The 8,639-nt window shown below is 46.2% G+C and overlaps 1 pseudogene; it reads right to left on the reverse strand.

The window, feature by feature from the left end:
- Nucleotides 1-2,206: 2,206 nt before the first annotated feature.
- Nucleotides 2,207-8,459, reverse strand: LOC103265191 (annotated as a pseudogene).
- Between the last annotated feature and the right edge of the window lie 180 nt (nucleotides 8,460-8,639).

An 8,639-nucleotide genomic window follows, 5' to 3' on the forward strand; every position in this document is an offset into this window, starting at 1 on the left:
CCTGGACTGCACTCCAGTCTGGGCGACCAAGTGAGACTCCAACTCAAAAAAAAAAAAAAAAAATTTTTTTTTGGAGTTTTATATACTTTTCTCCTTATACAAAATATTTTAGGTCAGTTATTACAAAAAATTCAATTAAATGATAGGATATACATAAGGATTTTTAAATATTCATTATGAAAAAAACATAAAAATGAGTGAGAACCCAGATTAGGGGTCAATAAGAATACATACAAACCAGGCATAGTGGCTTTAATCCCAGCACTTTGGGAGGCTGAGATGAGAGGATTGCCACTATGAGAGGAGTCCACGGGCTCGAGACCAGCCTGGGTAACTTAGCGAGACCTCATCTCTACAATAAATCAAAAAAATTAGCTGGGCATGGTGGTGCATGCCTGTAGTTCCAACCTCTTGGAAGGTCGAAGCAGAAAGATCGCCTGAGTCCAATAGGTCAAGGTTGCAGTAGCTGTGAGTGTGCCACTGCACACCAGCCTGGATGACAGAGTGAGATTCCAACTCCAAAAAAAAAAAAGAATATATACACTCACACATGTCACATTTTGTTATTAAAGGGCTTCAATATGGTTCTGAGCTTCCAGGTAGCCAGAATGAAAAGAAGCATTTATGTTGTTCCTGTTGTCAGACAGGAATAAACACACTCAATTTTTTTGTGTGTCTGGAGAAACTAAGCTTTTCAAAGCATTTATCTGCAAAAGACATTTCTTATATAGGTCTCACATTGAGGGTAACATTAGTAACCACTGTTCTCCACATGAATCAACAAGAGAAAAACCTCGCTATTTCATCAGCTGAGGACAAGGACCATCCAATCTGTCTGTGCCTAGCACAGCACATGGCACCCACGTAGATACTCAAAAATGTATGGGAATGAGGAACAAAAGTGAGATGTCATTCTGAGATCTGCTACACAGACAGCTATCCCTATTGGTGATGTTGTCTTGCTTATGATGCTAGAAAACAGACTCACTTTTGGTCTGCAGAAGTATAAGAGCTGCACACCCAAACTATAAAAAGTAGACAGTGGGTCATTTTGAGTTATACTATGAATTTTCAACTTGGCAGCATTTTTTATTCTTAAAAAAATTTGGGGGGTGGGAGGGATGGTTCTCACTCTGTGACCAAGGCTGGAGTGCAGTGTCAAAATCATAGTTCACTGTAGCCTTGAACTTCTGGGCTCAGGGGATCCTCCTGCCTCAGCCTCCGGGGTAGCTGTGACTACAGGCATGACCACATTCAGCTAATTTTTGTGATTTTTTGTAGAGATGGGGTGGGGTGTCCTGCTATGTTGTGCAGACTGTTCTCAGATTCCTGACCTCAACTGATCCTCCCCCCTGGCCGCCCAAAGTGCCAGAATTACAGTAGTGAGCTGTTGCGCCTGGCCCTTGACGGCATTTCTAAGCTTTTCTATCCACATACAGCTAACCCAACTGTGATTCACCAGGTCTGCCAAATAGTACGAGGAATCCAAATTCACTTACTAGAAAGGATATTTACCTTAGAGCAAAACTGATGATGACAATGCCAGGAAATAAAAGGGAAACCAGGAGACCATAACATGTCTTCAGACCTAAAGATACAGCAAGCGGGAGTGGGAAGAAGAGTCAGGGAATGAAATTATAATAGCGGAAGGTGAGAAACAGATGGCGATGTTAACTGGAGAAGAGTAACGCCCCCATTCCTAGGGGGCTGAGCAGCCTGGGCCTTGGGATTTCTTAAAGAAAATCATCCATGGGTGTCAAGGTAGAATGCACACAGACAGCCAGCTGTGGCCAGGTTTCCAGGGACCCTGAAGGACAAGCCTAAGCAGAGCCCCACAGTGTCAGGGGACAAGCTGTCAAAGCCTCAGGTCAATTCTCACAGCCAGACAGCAAGGGCTGTCCTAAACGCCTCTCTACCCTTGCTGCTCCTCGGTCAATCTCTCTTGACAACGCGCCCAGACCTTCCATCTCCAACACAACCAACACTCTCGCCTGCCCCGAGAGGTCCCTTGAGCTTCTTTCCCACCCTCCTTCCTCCCACCACCAAATCTCTCTCACCTTTCATCCACTGCCTCCGTTTCTCCTCTACCTGGCCTGCTGGTCTCTTCCCTCTGGCTTCTGGTTCCCATCCCACTCATCACTAATCCCACTCTCCCCAGGGACTTCCTGATTGCTGTTTGCCCTCATTTTTTTTTTTTCTCCTGGTGCTACAGCAATTTATCAGTGATCCTGAAATTCTCTTCTGTGGGACCCAGGGCGTAGCACTCTCCTGGTTCCTGATATTCCCCACTCTCTTCCCTTCCTGATTGCTCAAGGCAGACATTCCAAAAACTCCTGCTCTTATTCCTCAGCCCCCTTAGCTTTCTACCCCCTCTTGCTCAGCACACACACTCATCCATCCTGATGCTCCTTCTTCTGCCCTGACTCTGTTTCTCCAACTTGACTCACATTTTCAACTTTCTGGCCATTTCCTCTCCAACTAGCACACCTGTGCCCCAGGATGCACAGTTCTCAAGCCTGATTTTGCTGGCTTAGTGAACGTGATTATCCTTATCGACATCTCTCAGAGCCGAAACTCCAAGATCATTCCACCCCCAGTGTACAAGTGGTCATGCTGACTTACCACATTCTCCCCTGGGAAGTCTCTCACACTTATCTCCCCCTCCCTTTTTTAACCTCACTCTTAAACTACAGCAATTGCTTTTAGTCGATCTTCTTGCCCCTTAACTCTATCCTTTCTGATCCAACCTGCACTGTGTTGGGAGACAATTCTCCACAAACACCTCACATTCCTGCACTGTGTGGGTCTCCCAGCAAAGACACATGTATCAGTTTAAGAATGTTTACATAATGAGCATTCCCAGGGTAGTTAAACTTAGGAGACCCACCCCTCTCTCCCAAGATGTTTTAGGGTAGCAAAGACAAAGACCTGGCCTTCTCTTCCCCAGAGATTTGTTTACATTTCTAAGTAAAGTCTCTCTCCTTAGCAAAAGAGGGTCACCAGCAGCTCACATATGAGATGGGAACCAAATCTGGGGGTCTTCTCCCATCATACCCCTTCCGCATGTACAAGTAACACCTGCCTTGCAGGGCTTGGGTCTAGAGGAACCAATCAGGCTTAACTTGCTACCTTCTAAGCTGAGTAACATCTCTGACCCTTCAGTTTCTGACTTAACACATCACCCCCAAATTATCTTTCTGGAGATCTTCTTTGTTCATGCCATTTCCTTGCTGAAAATCCTTCAATGACTTCCTACTATAGAATAAAATGCAAATCCCCATCTGTCACCTTTCCAGTCCTCCTACTTTCTCCCCCTGTAAACCCTGTGCTCCAGTAAACCTGGACGTCAGGATGCTTCCTCCATGTAGCCACACACATCCTGCCTCCTGCTTCCAGTTATGCCTGAATGTCATACATAGACTGCTGAAGACACAACTCAAAAGGCACCAGTGCCTGACATGCTGCAGCATCCTTTGAGAAATGGCGGGCCAACCACTGACTTCTTCAGGTGTGCCACCATGGCTCCCACCAGGTGCATGGGTGGGTCGCCAGCCTGCCCTCCGCTCTGGCCACAACAAGGCTGAACTGAAGACCAGTGCCGGAGCCCAAGGTGACCACACTCTGGACATCTGGGAGGTGAACTGCACTGGAAATGCTTGGCTTGAAACTGTCCAATGGGGAGCTCTGAATTGATGGCAGACAAAAAATCCACACAGCTCCTCTCACTTGAGGAAGGGAGGAGAGGCCACTGGCATTCTAGTGAACAAATGAGTTGTAGTTTCAGTTCTACGGAGGCTCTACATCTCAGTCTTAGACCATCCCACATATGTGGGTATTCTTGCAATGAACTCCCAACCCATGTTTTTCTTGCAGGCCTCGACTGCTTAATTCAAGAGTCCTCCTGACTGATCTCTACAAAAATGTTGGTGGAAGCATTGTTTGTAACAGCATAATAAAAATAGGCCATTAACATGGGCTGGTTAAGTGATCATATTTCATCATCAACTGTAAGATATATCCCAGTTTCAGAGAAATATCAATCAAATGGTCCACAGTGGTTAGAGAATGTTGTTGATGGCTCTTAGATATGAAAGAATGTAAATCTCAGACTTGAAGAACGTAAAAGTATGGCATATTCACACAAGGGAACACTGTGCAGCTGGGGCAGGGAGAAAGTTCAAGGTGGGGCTTTGTGAGGGGACATTTCCTTTAGAGGTGGCTGGAAGGGGAGCTTGGGGTAGGAGTGGGGAAGCAGAGCAGTAACTCCACACAGCAGACCATGAAGTCAAGGTGCCACAAATAGAGGTGAATCATGCACGGATAACAATGTTATCCATTGTAAAACATGTCTTAAACATGTTTTGGTATTTTTACAGCTGCTTTGTATACCTAAAGTAAGCTACAATACATTTTTCTTTAAGTGGGCCCAGCAATCTGTTTTACCTCCCTGTTCTTTTTTTTTTTTCCTGTCGCCCAGACTGGAGTGCAGTGGCCGCTCCCGGCCACCGCAGCCTCGACCTGCTGGGTTCCAGCGATCCTTCCGCCTCAGCCTTCCGAGTAGCTGGAATTACAGGCATGCGCTACCACGCCCGGCTGATTTTTTGATTTATTGTAGAGATGAGGTCTTGCTGTCCAGGCGGGTCTCGAACCCGCGGGCTCAGGCAATCCACTCACCTCAGCCTCCCAAAGGCACGGGATTACAGGCTGAGCCACCGAGCCCGGCTACCTCCCTGTTCTTTGTGAGACCTTGGGTTCAAGTGATAGCTTAAAAATCAACTCTATAAATAAATGAGTTGAGAAATATTCACAGTCCCTTATCTTCACATATTGGTTATTAAAAGAAGGAATTTCATCATTCCAGCAACATCAGGCAAGGGCAGATCAAGGCCTGTAGATATTTACCAAAAACTGTTTTCTTTCTTTCTCAATACTATAGACTTTGGCTTCACATTAACCAGAGGCTTGTCTAGAGTTAAGAAAGGTCACGTTTACAACAACAACAAAAATTATTTCTGCATATAAAGCTAAAATATGTATATTTAAATATATTAATATATATATTTTTTGCATTGGGGTCTCACTCTGTCCACCAGGCTGGAATACAGGGGCACAATCATGGCTCATTGCAGCCTTGACCTCTTGGGCTCAGGAGATCCTTCCACCTCAGTCTCCTGACTAGCTGGGACTATACGCATGTGCCACCACACCTGGCTAATTTTTTTTTTTTTGTAGAGAGGGTCTTACAGTGTCTCAAACCGTAGGCTGCTCTCAAATTCCTAGGCTCAAGCAGTTCTCTCACCCCAGTCTCCTAAAGTGTCGGGATTACAAGGTGTGACCCACTGCACTCGGCCCAAGTGTTTTTTAAAATTTTAAAAACTTTTTTAAAGTGTGTGCGTAAAACAAATGGAAAAATATTCCATGCCCATGGATAGGAAGAATCACCATCATTAAAATGTCTATCCAAAGGCAATCTACAGATTCAACACAATACCCATAAGTTACCAACATCATTTTTCTCAGACCTGGAAATGACAATACAGAAATTCATATGAAAACATAAATGACCACGAATAGCCAAAACAATCCTTAGCAAAAGAAACAAAGCAGGAGGTATCACACTCCAGACTTCAAACTTTACTATAAGGCTACAGTAATCAAAACAGCCTGGTATTGGTATAAGAATAGGCACATAGACCAATGGAACAGGATAGAGATTCCAGAAGCAAAGCCTCAATTCTTCAACTAACTCATCTTTGACCAACAACAATCACTGTGGAGAGGAGAACCTATTCAGTAAATGGTGCTGGGAAAACTGGCTGATCACATATAGAAGATTGAAACAGGACCCCTACCTATCACAATACACAAAAATTAACTCTAAATGGATCAAAGACCTAAACGTAAAATCTCAAACTGTAAGAATCCTTTATAGTTTGAGGAGGAGACACCCTTATGAAAGACAAAGGAGATACCCTTATGGAAATTGGAACAGACAACCAATTCCTATTCAGAACCCTAAACACCCATACCTTAAGAAATAAGATAGACAAGTGGGACCTCATCAAACTAACAAGCTTCTACAAAGCAAAAGAAACCATCAAGAGAGCAGGGAGACAGCCCACAGAATGGGAAAAAAGATTTGCCAACTGTGTATCTGACAAGGGCCTAACATCTAGGATCTACAAGGACTCAAACGCGCCGAAAGGAAAAAAACCAAACAGCCCCATCAAAAAGTGGGCAAAAGACGTGAATGGACACTTCTCAAAAGAAGATATACGGGCAGCCAGCAGACACATGAAAAAGTGCTCAGCATCACTCATAATCAGAGAATAAGTGAAAACCACGTTGAAATACCACCTAACCCCAGTAAGAATGGCCATCACTAATAAGCAATCAACAACAGATGCTGGCGAGGATGCGGAGAAAAAGGAACCCTTCTACACTGCTGGTGGGAATGCAAACTAGTGCAACCTCTTTGGAAGACAGTGTGGCAGCTTCTGAAAGAACTAGAAATTTTTTTTTTTTATGACCTGTCTACAGCATTGGACACAGTTGACTGCATCTTTTTATTGATTCCTTTTTCTCTGCCTGCCCTTTACATGTTGCCACCACCTTGGCTCTCATCTCACAGTGGGAACATTACTTTCTCCAGAAGGCTTTCCCTGATTCCTTGGCCATTTAGTTTCTCTTAGAAAGTGCTTCTGCAGCGCCACATAGTAGAACTAGAAATTGACCTTCCATATGACCCAGCAATTCCCCTATTGGGAATATACCCGGAGGAACTCAAATCATTTTACAAAAAAAATACTGGTACACGTATGTTTGTTGCAGCTCTATTCACAATAGCAAAAACATGGAACCAACCATGTTGCCCATTGAAGTTGGACTGGATTAAAAAAATGTTGTATGTATACACAATGGAATATTATGCAGCCAAAAAGAAGGACAAACATATGAACTTTGCAGCAGCTTGGATGGATTTAGAGTCGATCATACTCAGTGATCTATCATAGAAACAAAGAACAGAGTACCATATGTTCTCACTCATAAGTGTACCATGAACTATACAAATACTATAAGAAAGCGATTGGCAGTAGTGAGAAACTGTCAGGGGAAGGAGGGTGGGATTGGCAGTTGAGGGAAACTGCTAGGGGAGGGAGGGGCACACTTTGTCAACAAGGGTACCTGCATAATCAACGTTTGTATAGCTAACCCTGAATTGTACCCCACATCTTTATAATAAAAAAAAAGAAAAAAAAGTGTGTATGTAGTGGGAGAAATAATTCCCTTAAATGCAGCCCTTCTGGCTATTCTATAAAGTGGGTTAATTTTTTAAGAGCATGTGTGTTTCCTAAAGCCTGGAGTGACATAAAGAGTGCAAACTTTGGAGCCAGGCTGGACTCAGAATCATGCCAGCAGTGTGGCATTGTAAAGTCCAGGGACTGTTTTCAACTCTGTAAAATGAGGACAACAGCAACTAGTTTATGGGATATTATAAAGTTCTGAGATTTAAAACTCAGTAATGTGCCTGGCACATAGTAGGCCCGGGTTTATTTGTCTTGGTATACTCCTCGGACTCTGCAATAGCTTCACCACCTCTCCTTGCTTCCTCAGGGGCAATTCTGACATGATCTCACCTCTACTTTCAATTATTTTCTGTTGAACATGTACGTGCAGGTTATAGATGAAGAGGTCAAGGTTCTCGCTGTTCAGTACCTTGTAAATGAACACAACACGTAGAGAACAGACTTTTTTTTTTTTTTTTTGAATTGGAGTCTCACTCTGTCGCCCAGGCTGGAGTGCAGTGGCATCCTCACGGCCCCTGCGGCCTCGACTTGCTGGACTCAGGCGATCCTTCCGCCTCAGCCTTCCAAGTAGCTGGAACTACAGGGGTACGCCACCACGCCCGGCTAATTTTTTGATTTCTTGTAGAGATGAGGTCTCGCCAAGTTGCCCAGGCTGGTCTTGAACTACTGGACTCGGGCAATCCTCTCAGTTCCGCCTGCCAAAGTGCTGGGATCACAGGCGTGGGCCACCGCACCCGGCAGGATTTGTTTAAGTTGGGTGGGGGGAATGGGCAGCACTGGGCAGCTGCGCTCCGTTCACAGACTTGGGCATCAAGGTCCCTCCCGGGTCCCTGCAGATTCCCGCCACAGGGGACGGCGGCCACTTTGCGGCCGAGAGCCGCTGGGCCCCTCACCCCATCCTCCCAAGCCCGACTTCCCACGCCCTGGGATGCGGAGGGAAGGGTTTCCAAGGAGACAGAGGCTCAGAGCGCCGGCACTTACCAGCGCGAAGTGCACCAGCGCGTCGTAGCAGAGCCAGGCCAGCACCCAGCGGTCCGCCGACCCCCGCCCGCGCCCGAGGCGCAGGCCCAGGGTGCAGCCCGCCGCCAGCAGCACGGCGCACAGCAGCAGCGAGCCACCCGCTGCAGCCCCCAGCTCCCACCCGGCGCCCATGCTTTCTGCTTGCGAGGACCGCAGCCCGAGACCACCCAGGGGGGAAAGGGCGCGGAGAGACTGAGTGGAGCGGGGCGGGGCCGTCTGGGAGGGGGCGGAGTTGCTAGCGCGAGGCGGAGCAGGAGCGCCCCAGGAGGGAGAAGAGCCGATTGGCTAGAACGGCCGGGGAGGGGCGGGGCC

Source organism: Carlito syrichta, unplaced genomic scaffold (assembly GCF_000164805.1).
Source record: "Carlito syrichta isolate Samal-C Ts95f unplaced genomic scaffold, Tarsius_syrichta-2.0.1 Scaffold305878, whole genome shotgun sequence".
NCBI classification, from domain to species: Eukaryota; Metazoa; Chordata; class Mammalia; order Primates; family Tarsiidae; genus Carlito; species Carlito syrichta.